General features: G+C 62.5%; 2 non-coding genes across 2 annotated transcripts; both read left to right on the plus strand.

The window, feature by feature from the left end:
• The first annotated feature begins 9,796 nt into the window (after nt 1–9,796).
• LOC139945686 (small subunit ribosomal RNA) lies at nt 9,797–11,611 on the plus strand. The gene has a single exon (XR_011787159.1). It is a non-coding gene; the product is annotated as a small subunit ribosomal RNA (ribosomal RNA).
• Nucleotides 11,612–12,250: 639 nt separating this feature from the next.
• LOC139945659 (5.8S ribosomal RNA) lies at nt 12,251–12,407 on the plus strand. The gene has a single exon (XR_011787133.1). It is a non-coding gene; the product is annotated as a 5.8S ribosomal RNA (ribosomal RNA).
• The last annotated feature ends 93 nt before the right edge of the window (nt 12,408–12,500 follow it).

The following is a 12,500-nucleotide window of genomic DNA, read 5'->3' on the forward strand; positions in this document are numbered from 1 at the left end:
CCAGGGGTTTGGCCGGAATGGACCGACTGTTCACCGACGATCATCAATCACCTTCATGAGTTCTTACTAACCCCCCATCCTCAGCTGCACACGTTCCTACTAACCGTACTAACCCCTAACCCTAATTTTTTTTTGGGTGGCCCACATGTGAACGGACCCGACGGCCGCTCCCCCGAAGACCGACCCGTCTGCAGGCGGTGAGAGAGGGGAGGCGGCGGGGACCGGGATTTGCCCGCACCGTAGACGTGGCGAGTCTCTCGTTCTTGAAAGCCCAGGGGTTTGGCCGGAATGGACCGACTGTTCACCGACGATCATCAATCACCTTCATGAGTTCTTACTAACTGCACGCGTTATTACTAACCCTTACTTCCCCCTAACCCCAACAGACCCCTTTTGGGCCTACCGTGGGCCGCCGGTGAAACGGACCCGATGACCGCTCCCCCGACGACCGACCCGTCTGCAGGCGGGGAGAGAGGGGAGGCGGCGAGGACCGGGACCCGGTGGTTCCCCTGGCCTAGAGGCTAAGACGGGTCTGGAGACGAGAGCGACCGAGATGTTTCAAGTGCCGCGGCCGTCGGGAAGGAAGCGGTCCCCAGCCCCGGCCTGACTGCAGGCTGGTCGGGTAAAGAGGACGGCGACCGACCCCGGCCGCGCGCACGGCATCTCCCCTCGACTCCACGGCCCCGAGCCCCACCAACCGGTGGCTGCATTGGCCCGAACGGTGGAAAAGACCAAACACTTAACAAATGACTCCGCCAGCAGACGCGAGTCCACCGATCTTGATGCTGAAGTGCCACGTCCGTCAGATAACCGCCACACCCGAGCCGATCCTTATAAATGCTTTTTTGCACGATGATTATTATTATTATTAGGATAGAAATGTCTGGGACGGGAGCCCACCGATCTTTGATGCTGAAGTGCCACGTCCGTCAATCTGAGAAGCAAAACCGCTACGTTTCTCAGTTTCTGTATTCCTATTAAGGGTTAAACTTCCTGCGTGGAAATTTTGCTCCAGATAATTGGGACTATCTTAAAAACGTGACCACCTTTGCCACACCCGAGCCGAGCCTTGTGGCACGACGATTATTATTACCGTTAGGTGAGAGATGGCTGGTGGGGGCCAACAGCGCTCCGTCCCCCACGAGCAAGGGGTCGGCGACTCGCATCTACCGACGTCAATACAACACAGACGACATACCCAGCAGTGGCCCCTGCGATCGGTGGCCCCGTGGGTGCTGATACATCTGTGAGGCATGTGCCCGAATGTCGAAAATAACGCCGAGTCGGGAGTCTTCTGGCCCTTGGCGATGGGGGTCCGCGATTCGCCTCCCCCGGCCGAGTGCCTGGTGCGATTCGGTCAGAACTTTCGCACACGAGAGAGGACGTACCCAGCAGCGTTCCCTGTGATCGGGGGCCCTCCCGGTTGATGCCGCCGGGCGACGCACCTTCCCGAAGTTTGCGTAAAATACACCGATTCCCCGGACTTTAATAACCACCGGGCGGGACGAAATTCAGGCCGTGGCAGACGGCTGGAAATCGGCAAAACACGCTCCCGGAGAAAGTGGCCCAGAACCCGGACAAAAGTGGCACAGAACCCGGACATAAAAAATACTAGAACAAAAAAAAAAAAAAAAAGGTTGGACTTGGGCCGAAAAGGATGGGAAAATAAAAAAAAATTTTGGACTTAGAAAAAAGTTTGGACTTAGAAAATTTTCCATGAAAAAAAATCCCCGGACTTTTATAACCACCGGGCGGGACGAAATTCAGGCCGTGGCAGACGGCAGGAAATCGGCAAAACACGCTCCCGGAGAAAGTGGCCCAGAACCCGGACAAAAGTGGCCCAGAACCCGGACATAAAAAATACTAGAACAAAAAAAAAAAAAAAAAGGTTGGACTTGGGCCGAAAAGGATGGGAAAATAAAAAAAAATTTTGGACTTAGAAAAAAGTTTGGACTTAGAAAATTTGTCATGGAAAAAATCCCCGGACTTTAATAACCACCGGGCGGGACGAAATTCAGGCCGTGGCAGACGGCAGGAAATCGGCAAAACACGCTCCCGGAGAAATTGGCCCAGAACCCGGACAAAAGTGGCCCAGAACCCGGACATAAAAAATACTAGAACAAAAAAAAAAAAAAAAAGGTTGGACTTGGGCCGAAAAGGATGGGAAAATAAAAAAAAATTTTGGACTTAGAAAAAAGTTTGGACTTAGAAAATTTTCCATGGAAAAAAATCCTCGGTGAAAATGACCACCGGGCGGGACAAAAATCAGGCCGTGGCAGACGGCAGGAAATCGGCAAAACACGCTCCCGGAGAAAGTCGGCCTCCTGTCCTCGGACTTTGGCCAAAAAGTGGCCCAGAACCCGGACAGATAGGCCAGTTCTACGAGTTCGCGAAAAATGGCTCGAGTTCGGAGGCAAAAAGTCCTCAAGAGATACGGTAGGCTTTTGGCGGCGCCCGCTGCGTTCCGAGAACGGTCGAGTTCAGAGCTGAGGCGCTCGTGGGTCTCCAGACCCACGAGGGGGTTGGTGACCGAACCGAGAGACCCTTTTTGGGCCCGGAGTCCGGCGGATGGGGGGGGGTAAGAGGGTGCCACCAGTCCTCAACCTGCTGGGGCTACTATAGGGGGGTGAGAACAAAAATCTGGGGTCGGCCAAATGAAAAGTTTCCAAAACAGTGTAAAGCAATGGGAAACCGGCTCACCGTGGCGAGACGAGCTATTTAGTGGGCCTCCCGGAGCCGGCAACCTACCCCCTGACGGGCGGCGGCGACGGAAGAAGGGAACGTGAGCTGAGATATTGAGCGGGCCGGGCAGTCGGGTCCACCGGTCCGGGGTCGCTCCGTACGGCAGGGTTTCGGCCCTGCACGCTGACAAATCGTCCCGCCCGTGGCAGTAGGAAGCGGGCCCGGCTCTGTCGGGCTGCACGGGCGGGTAAACGCTTCCGACGGCAGGGCTCCCCGGCCCTGCACGCTGACAAATCGTCCCGCCCGTGGCAGTAGGAAGCGGGCCCGGCTCTGTCGGGCTGCACGGGCGGGTAAACGCTTCCGACGGCAGGGCTCCCCGGCCCTGCACGCTGACAAATCGTCCCGCCCGTGGCAGTAGGAAGCGGGCCCGGCTCTGTCGGGTTGCACGGGCGGGTAAACGCTTCCGACGGCAGGGCTCCCCGGCCCTGAGCCCTGCTCCGTCAAGGGAACCGGAGCTGGGCTTGGACCCCCAACCCCACCGGGTAGATCGAGGGGCCCGTGGGGCCTCGGTGGCTAATGAACGGCGGTGCTACCAACCGGGCACGCCGACGCATCGTCCCGCCCGTGGCAGTAGGAAGCGGGCCCGGCTCTGTCGGGCTGCACGGGCGGGTAAACGCTTCCGACGGCAGGGCTCCCCGGCCCTGCACGCTGACAAATCGTCCCGCCCGTGGCAGTAGGAAGCGGGCCCGGCTCTGTCGGGTTGCACGGGCGGGTAAACGCTTCCGACGGCAGGGCTCCCCGGCCCTGAGCCCTGCTCCGTCAAGGGAACCGGAGCTGGGCTTGGACCCCCAACCCCACCGGGGTAGATCGAGGGGCCCGTGGGGCCTCGGTGGCTAATGAACGGCGGTGCTACCAACCGGGCACGCCGACACATCGTCCCGCCCGTGGCAGTAGGAAGCGGGCCCGGCTCTGTCGGGTTGCACGGGCGGGTAAACGCTTCCGACGGCAGGGCTCCCCGGCCCTGAGCCCTGCTCCGTCAAGGGAACCGGAGCTGGGCTTGGACCCCCAACCCCACCGGGTAGATCGAGGGGCCCGTGGGGCCTCGGTGGCTAATGAACGGCGGTGCTACCAACCGGGCACGCCGACACATCGTCCCGCCCGTGGCAGTAGGAAGCGGGCCCGGCTCTGTCGGGCTGCACGGGCGGGTAAACGCTACCGACGGCAGGGCTCCCCGGCTCTGCACGCTGACAAATCGTCCCGCCCGTGGCAGTAGGAAGCGGGCCCGGCTCTGTCGGGCTGCACGGGCGGGTAAACGCTTCCGACGGCAGGGCTCCCCGGCCCTGCATGCTGACAAATCGTCCCGCCCGTGGCAGTAGGAAGCGGGCCCGGCACTGTCGGGCTGCACGGGCGGGTAAACGCTTCCGACGGCAGGGCTCCCCGACATAAAAAAATACTGGAACAAAAAAAAAAAAAAAAGGTTGGACTTGGGCCGAAAAGGATGGGAAAATAAAAAAAAAGTTTGGACTTAGAAAAAAGTTTGGACTTAGAAAATTTTCCATGGAAAAAAATCCTCGGTGAAAATGACCACCGGGCGGGACGAAAATCAGGCCGTGGCAGACGGCAGGAAATCGGCAAAACACGCTCCCGGAGAAAGTCGGCCTCCTGTCCTCGGACTTTGGCCAAAAAGTGGCCCATAACACGGACAGATAGGCCAGTTCTACGAGTTCGCGAAAAATGGCTCGAGTTCGGAGGCAAAAAGTCCTCAAGAGATACGGTAGGCTGACAGCGGCGCCCGCTGCGTTCCGAGAACGGTCGAGTTCAGAGCTGAGGCGTCTCGTGGGTCTGGAGACCCACGAGGGGGTTGGTGACCAAACCGAGAGACCCTTTTTGGGCCCAGAGTCCGGCGGATGGGGAGGGGTAAGAGGGTGCCACCAGTCCTCAACCTGCTGGGGCTACTATAGGGGGGTGAGAACAAAAATCTGGGGTCGGCCAAATGAAAAGTTGCCAAAACAGTGTAAAGCAATGGGAAATCGGCTCACCGTGGCGGGACGAGCGATTTAGTGGGGCTCCTGGAGCCGGCAACCCACCCCCTGACGGGCGGCGGCGACGGAAGAAGGGAACGTGAGCTGAGATATCGAGCGGGCCGGGCAGTCGGGCCCACCGGTCCAGGGTCGCTCCGTACGGCAGGGCTCCCCGGCCCTGCACGCTGGCAAATCGTCCCGCCCGTGGCAGTAGGAAGCGGGCCCGGCTCTGTCGGGTTGCACGGGCGGGTAAACGCTTCCGACGGCAGGGCTCCCCGGCTCTGCACGCTGACAAATCGTCCCGCCCGTGGCAGTAGGAAGCGGGCCCGGCTCTGTCGGGCTGCACGGGCGGGTAAACGCTTCCGACGGCAGGGCTCCCCGGCCCTGCACGCTGAAACATCGTCCCGCCCGTGGCAGTAGGAAGCGGGCCCGGCTCTGTCGGGCTGCACGGGCGGGTAAACGCTTCCGACGGCAGGGCTCCCCGGCCCTGCACGCTGACAAATCGTCCCGCCCGTGGCAGTAGGAAGCGGGCCCGGCTCTGTCGGGCTGCACGGGCGGGTAAACGCTTCCGACGGCAGGGCTCCCCGGTCCTGCACGCTGGCAAATCGTCCCGCCCGTGGCAGTAGGAAGCGGGCCCGGCTCTGTCGGGTTGCACGGGCGGGTAAACGCTTCCGACGGCAGGGCTCCCCGGTCCTGCACGCTGCTCCGTCAAGGGAACCGGAGCTGGGCTTGGACCCCCAACCCCACCGGGTAGATCGAGGGGCCCGTGGGGCCTCGGTGGCTAATGAACGGCGGTGCTACCAACCGGGCACGCCGACAAATCGTCCCGCCCGTGGCAGTAGGAAGCGGGCCCGGCTCTGTCGGGTTGCACGGGCGGGTTAACGCTTCCGACGGCAGTGCCTGCCAGCCAGGCACGCTGCTCCGTTAAGGGAACCGGAGCTTGGTTTGTACAAGTTGGCCTTTCTCGGTGAAAGTGACCACCGGGCGGGACGAAAATCAGGCCGTGGCAGACGGCAGGAAATCGGCAAAACACGCTCCCGGAGAAAGTCGGCCTTCTGTCCTCGGACTTTGGCCAAAAAGTGGCCCATAACACGGACAGATAGGCCAGTTCTACGAGTTCGCGAAAAATGGCTCGAGTTCGGAGGCAAAAAGTCCTCAAGAGATACGGTAGGCTGACAGCGGCGCCCGCTGCGTTCCGAGAACGGTCGAGTTCAGAGCTGAGGCGTCTCGTGGGTCTGGAGACCCACGAGGGGGTTGGTGACCAAACCGAGAGACCCTTTTTGGGCCCAGAGTCCGGCGGATGGGGAGGGGTAAGAGGGTGCCACCAGTCCTCAACCTGCTGGGGCTACTATAGGGGGGTGAGAACAAAAATCTGGGGTCGGCCAAATGAAAAGTTGCCAAAACAGTGTAAAGCAATGGGAAATCGGCTCACCGTGGCGGGACGAGCGATTTAGTGGGGCTCCTGGAGCCGGCAACCCACCCCCTGACGGGCGGCGGCGACGGAAGAAGGGAACGTGAGCTGAGATATCGAGCGGGCCGGGCAGTCGGGTCCACCGGTCCAGGGTCGCTCCGACGGCAGGGCTCCCCGGCCCTGCACGCTGACAAATCGTCCCGCCCGTGGCAGTAGGAAGCGGGCCCGGCTCTGTCGGGTTGCACGGGCGGGTAAACGCTTCCGACGGCAGGGCTCCCCGGCTCTGCACGCTGACAAATCGTCCCGCCCGTGGCAGTAGGAAGCGGGCCCGGCTCTGTCGGGTTGCACGGGCGGGTAAACGCTTCCGACGGCAGGGCTCCCCGGCTCTGCACGCTGATAAATCGTCCCGCCCGTGGCAGTAGGAAGCGGGCCCGGCTCTGTCGGGTTGCACGGGCGGGTAAACGCTTCCGACGGCAGGGCTCCCCGGCTCTGCACGCTGACAAATCGTCCCGCCCGTGGCAGTAGGAAGCGGGCCCGGCTCTGTCGGGTTGCACGGGCGGGTAAACGCTTCCGACGGCAGGGCTCCCCGGCCCTGCACGCTGACAAATCGTCCCGCCCGTGGCAGTAGGAAGCGGGCCCGGCTCTGTCGGGTTGCACGGGCGGGTAAACGCTTCCGACGGCAGGGCTCCCCGGCTCTGCACGCTGACAAATCGTCCCGCCCGTGGCAGTAGGAAGCGGGCCCGGCTCTGTCGGGTTGCACGGGCGGGTAAACGCTTCCGACGGCAGGGCTCCCCGGCTCTGCACGCTGACAAATCGTCCCGCCCGTGGCAGTAGGAAGCGGGCCCGGCTCTGTCGGGTTGCACGGGCGGGTAAACGCTTCCGACGGCAGGGCTCCCCGGCCCTGCACGCTGACAAATCGTCCCGCCCGTGGCAGTAGGAAGCGGGCCCGGCTCTGTCGGGTTGCACGGGCGGGTAAACGCTTCCGACGGCAGGGCTCCCCGGCTCTGCACGCTGACAAATCGTCCCGCCCGTGGCAGTAGGAAGCGGGCCCGGCTCTGTCGGGTTGCACGGGCGGGTAAACGCTTCCGACGGCAGGGCTCCCCGGCTCTGCACGCTGACAAATCGTCCCGCCCGTGGCAGTAGGAAGCGGGCCCGGCTCTGTCGGGTTGCACGGGCGGGTAAACGCTTCCGACGGCAGGGCTCCCCGGCCCTGCACGCTGACAAATCGTCCCGCCCGTGGCAGTAGGAAGCGGGCCCGGCTCTGTCGGGTTGCACGGGCGGGTAAACGCTTCCGACGGCAGGGCTCCCCGGCTCTGCACGCTGACAAATCGTCCCGCCCGTGGCAGTAGGAAGCGGGCCCGGCTCTGCCGGGTTGCACGGGTGGGTAAACGCTTCCGACGGCAGGGCTCCCCGGCCCTGCACGCTGACAAATCGTCCCGCCCGTGGCAGTAGGAAGCGGGCCCGGCTCTGTCGGGTTGCACGGGCGGGTAAACGCTTCCGACGGCAGGGCTCCCCGGCTCTGCACGCTGACAAATCGTCCCGCCCGTGGCAGTAGGAAGCGGGCCCGGCTCTGTCGGGTTGCACGGGCGGGTAAACGCTTCCGACGGCAGGGCTCCCCGGCCCTGCACGCTGCTCCGTCAAGGGAACCGGAGCTGGGCTTGGACACCCCCAACCCCCGCCGGGTAGATCGAGGGGCCCGCGGGGCCTCGGTGGCTAGCGAACGGCGGTGCTGCCAGCCGGGCACGCCGACAATTCACCCCGCCCGTGGCAGTAGGAAGCGGGCCCGGCTCTGTCGGGTTGCACGGGCGGGTAAACGCTTCCGACGGCAGGGCTCCCCGGCCCTGCACGCTGCTCCGTCAAGGGAACCGGAGCTGGGCTTGGACACCCCCAACCCCCGCCGGGTAGATCGAGGGGCCCGCGGGGCCTCGGTGGCTAGCGAACGGCGGTGCTGCCAGCCGGGCACGCCGACAATTCACCCCGCCCGTGGCAGTAGGAAGCGGGCCCGGCTCTGTCGGGTTGCACGGGCGGGTAAACGCTTCCGACGGCAGGGCTCCCCGGCCCTGCACGCTGCTCCGTCAAGGGAACCGGAGCTGGGCTTGGACACCCCCAACCCCCGCCGGGTAGATCGAGGGGCCCGCGGGGCCTCGGTGGCTAGCGAACGGCGGTGCTGCCAGCCGGGCACGCCGACAATTCACCCCGCCCGTGGCAGTAGGAAGCGGGCCCGGCTCTGTCGGGTTGCACGGGCGGGTAAACGCTTCCGACGGCAGGGCTCCCCGGCCCTGCACGCTGCTCCGTCAAGGGAACCGGAGCTGGGCTTGGACACCCCCAACCCCCGCCGGGTAGATCGAGGGGCCCGCGGGGCCTCGGTGGCTAGCGAACGGCGGTGCTGCCAGCCGGGCACGCCGACAATTCACCCCGCCCGTGGCAGTAGGAAGCGGGCCCGGCTCTGTCGGGTTGCACGGGCGGGTAAACGCTTCCGACGGCAGGGCTCCCCGGCCCTGCACGCTGCTCCGTCAAGGGAACCGGAGCTGGGCTTGGACACCCCCAACCCCCGCCGGGTAGATCGAGGGGCCCGCGGGGCCTCGGTGGCTAATGAACGGCGGTGCTGCCAGCCGGGCACGCCGACAATTCACCCCGCCCGTGGCAGTAGGAAGCGGGCCCGGCTCTGTCGGGTTGCACGGGCGGGTAAACGCTTCCGACGGCAGTGCCTGGCCAGCCAGGGCCTGCGATAGGCGAGGGGCTTGGGCAACCCCTCGCGGCAGGATCATACCGAGGGAGAGAGGTAGGGAGAGAGACCGAGGGTAGGGTAGGACAGCCGGGGTGTGGCAAACCCCGGCACGGGTCCGCCGACCTTGTTGTCGTGGTGTAGCACGGAAGGCGCCGTCGAATTTATGCGTGCCGAAGACGGTCTCCCCTAGCGGGGGACCGTGTCGGCACTACCGGACTGGTCCGTCGCAGTGCGCGGGGTGTGGACCGTGCCGTCTCGTTCCCTAAGCGGGAGTGGACGGTGCCGTCTCGCACCCCGGGGCGGATCCCGGACCCAATGGCATTCAGTGAAGCCCGCATGGGCGCGAGAGGCCGACCGGACCGGGGAAAACGGCCCCGGCCCGTTACGCCAAGCGCTAGCGGGACCCCCCTGGCATCCCAGTTGCCGAAGCGTAGGTTGAGCACTTTCCCGAACCCGGGCAACCACACCGGCCGGGCGGGCCTCCACGGCCCACCCATTCCCGGGCGATTGATGGGGGACGGCGGCGGACGACACACGCCCCGGCGAATCTGATTTCTATCCCCCTGGCGATTCGAACGAGAGAACTAGAGAGAAGGGGCGACGGGAGCTGACCCGCAGGCTGGTACGAGCACCGTAGACTCGCGCCTTGGCCACGCGCTTCTGCTCCCGGGACCCGAAACGTGTGTGTGTGTGTGTGCGTGGCAAGGGGACCGGACCATGCTTGGGCTGGTACGAGCACCGTAGACTCGCGCCTTGGCCCGCAGGGTAAACGGGACCGGATTGTGCTTGGGCTGGTACGAGCACCGTAGACTCGCGCCTGGGCCCGCACTTCTGCTCCCCCCGGGAACCGAACCGAAACATTTGGTGAAACGGATCGCCGGCTCGAGCGCCCCGAGCCCGGCAGAATCCGCTCGGTCCGAGCGAGCCCCGCTCGCCGGCCGCAGCACGAGGTGCTACCTGGTTGATCCTGCCAGTAGTCATATGCTTGTCTCAAAGATTAAGCCATGCATGTCCAAGTACAAGCTTTCAAAAGCGAAACTGCGGATGGCTCATTAAATCAGTTATGGTTCCTTGGAGCGCATCCCCTTACATGGATAACTGTGGTAATTCTAGAGCTAATACATGCAATCAAGCGCCGACCTTACGGGAGGCGTGCTCTTATTAGGAACAAGACCAACCCGGGTCCGCCCGGCTCCGTTGGTGAACTCTGGATAACCTGGCCGATCGCACGGTCTCTGCACCGGCGACGGATCCTTCGAATGTCTGCCCTATCAACTTTCGATGGTACGTTATGCGCCTACCATGGTCGTAACGGGTAACGGAGAATCAGGGTTCGATTCCGGAGAGGGAGCTTGAGAAACGGCTACCACATCCAAGGAAGGCAGCAGGCGCGCAAATTACCCACTCCCGACACGGGGAGGTAGTGACGAAAAATAGCAATACAGGACTCTTTCGAGGCCCTGTAATTGGAATGAGTACACTTTAAATCCTTTAACGAGGATCTATTGGAGGGCAAGTCTGGTGCCAGCAGCCGCGGTAATTCCAGCTCCAATAGCGTATATTAAAATTGCTGCAGTTAAAAAGCTCGTAGTTGGATCTTGGGCGCAGGCTGGCGGTCCGCCGCAAGGCGCGCCACTGCCCGCCTGGCCTTCCTCTCGGTCTCCGCCCGGTTCTCTTGACTGAGTGCCGGGCGCGGCCGAAACGTTTACTTTGAAAAAATTGGAGTGTTCAAAGCAGGCCGTGAGCCTGGACAGCAGAGCATGGAATAATGGAATAGGACCTCGGTTCTATTGCGTTGGTTTTCGGAACTCGAGGTAATGATTAAGAGGGACTGACGGGGGCATTCGTATTGCGGTGTGAGAGGTGAAATTCTTGGATCGCCGCAAGACGACCGACTGCGAAAGCATTTGCCAAGAATGTTTTCATTAATCAAGAACGAAAGTTAGAGGTTCGAAGGCGATCAGATACCGCCCTAGTTCTAACCATAAACGATGCCGACTGGCGATCCGCCGGCGTTACTCCAATGACGCGGCGGGCAGTCTGCGGGAAACCAAAGTCTTTGGGTTCCGGGGGAAGTATGGTTGCAAAGCTGAAACTTAAAGGAATTGACGGAAGGGCACCACCAGGAGTGGAGCCTGCGGCTTAATTTGACTCAACACGGGGAAACTCACCCGGCCCGGACACAGTGAGGATTGACAGATTGAGAGCTCTTTCTTGATTCTGTGGGTGGTGGTGCATGGCCGTTCTTAGTTGGTGGAGCGATTTGTCTGGTTAATTCCGATAACGAACGAGACTCTGGCTTGCTAAATAGTCGCGCCGGCCGCCGAGCCGGGCGCTGACTTCTTAGAGGGACAAGTGGCGTTCAGCCACGCGAGATTGAGCAATAACAGGTCTGTGATGCCCTTAGATGTTCGGGGCCGCACGCGCGCTACACTGAAGGGATCAGCGGGTGATCGTCCTTGTCTGGAAGGCCTGGGCAATCCGCTGAACCCCCTTCGTGCTTGGGATAGGGAGTTGCAATTGTCTCCCTTAAACGAGGAATTCCCAGTAAGCGCGAGTCATCAGCTCGCGTTGATTACGTCCCTGCCCTTTGTACACACCGCCCGTCGCTACTACCGATTGAATGGTTTAGTGAGATCCTCGGACGGGCCGCGGCGGGGCGCCTCTGGCGCCTCGCTCGTGCGCCCGGAAGACGATCGAACTTGATCATTTAGAGGAAGTAAAAGTCGTAACAAGGTTTCCGTAGGTGAACCTGCGGAAGGATCATTAACGAGGAACGAAACAAGGACCCGCGCCGGGTCCACAGCGCGGGGACCCCGCCTGACACGGCCGCTCCATGTACATGTCCACGCCGATCCCGAAACGAAGGAAATAACAAAACGACAACAAATATATATATATATAAAAATCTGGCAAAAAAATGTTGCGTTTGTTTGACGGAGGAGGGCGGAGGGATCGGGTGGAAAGTGCGGTCTGGCGGGGCTCCCCCAGTGACGTCTCCGGATGTGTTTCGCGGGAGTGGCCCATGTGCCGGCATCCGAGACCGGACAAGTTGCACCGCGGAGCTCCCCCTGCCCTGTCCGCGGCGGGGTTTGGGGTGCGGGCTCTGGATGGCTGCGCCTGGTCTGTTGGATCCACCGGGGGCCCTGGGACGCCGGGGCCTGGCCTTAAATGCGACCTAGTGGGGGCGGGCAGGGAAGACACGGCGTAATAGAGGCCCGCCGTACTCTCCCACCCCCACAAACGGGCGGCTGCTCCCGTCGTGGGCGGGGCGGAGCGATCGAGTCATCTCGCGCCGTCCCGCGGACTGTGACCATATTTCCCCGCGCCCGAGACCACGGGGCGCGGGACGATAAACCCACTCATTGGTGATCGAACGAACAAGAAGCGAATTTCCAAGAGTTAGACAATTCTTGGCGGTGGATCACTCGGCTCGTGCGCCGATGAAGAACGCAGCCAGCTGCGTGAATCAGTGTGAATTGCAGAACGCAGTGATCATCGGCCTTTCGAACGCACATGGCGGCCCGGGCCCCCCGCGGCCCGGGCCTCGTCCGCCTGAGGGTCGTGAGTACAGATAGAAATCGCCGTGCCGGAGTCCGCGGATACACTCGCGGTGCCCGGGTATACCACGGTGCGAGAGCGACGGCCGGCAGCCGCG

The sequence above is a fragment of the Asterias amurensis genome, chromosome 12 (genome assembly GCF_032118995.1).
Source record: "Asterias amurensis chromosome 12, ASM3211899v1".
In the NCBI taxonomy this organism is placed as follows: domain Eukaryota; kingdom Metazoa; phylum Echinodermata; class Asteroidea; order Forcipulatida; family Asteriidae; genus Asterias; species Asterias amurensis.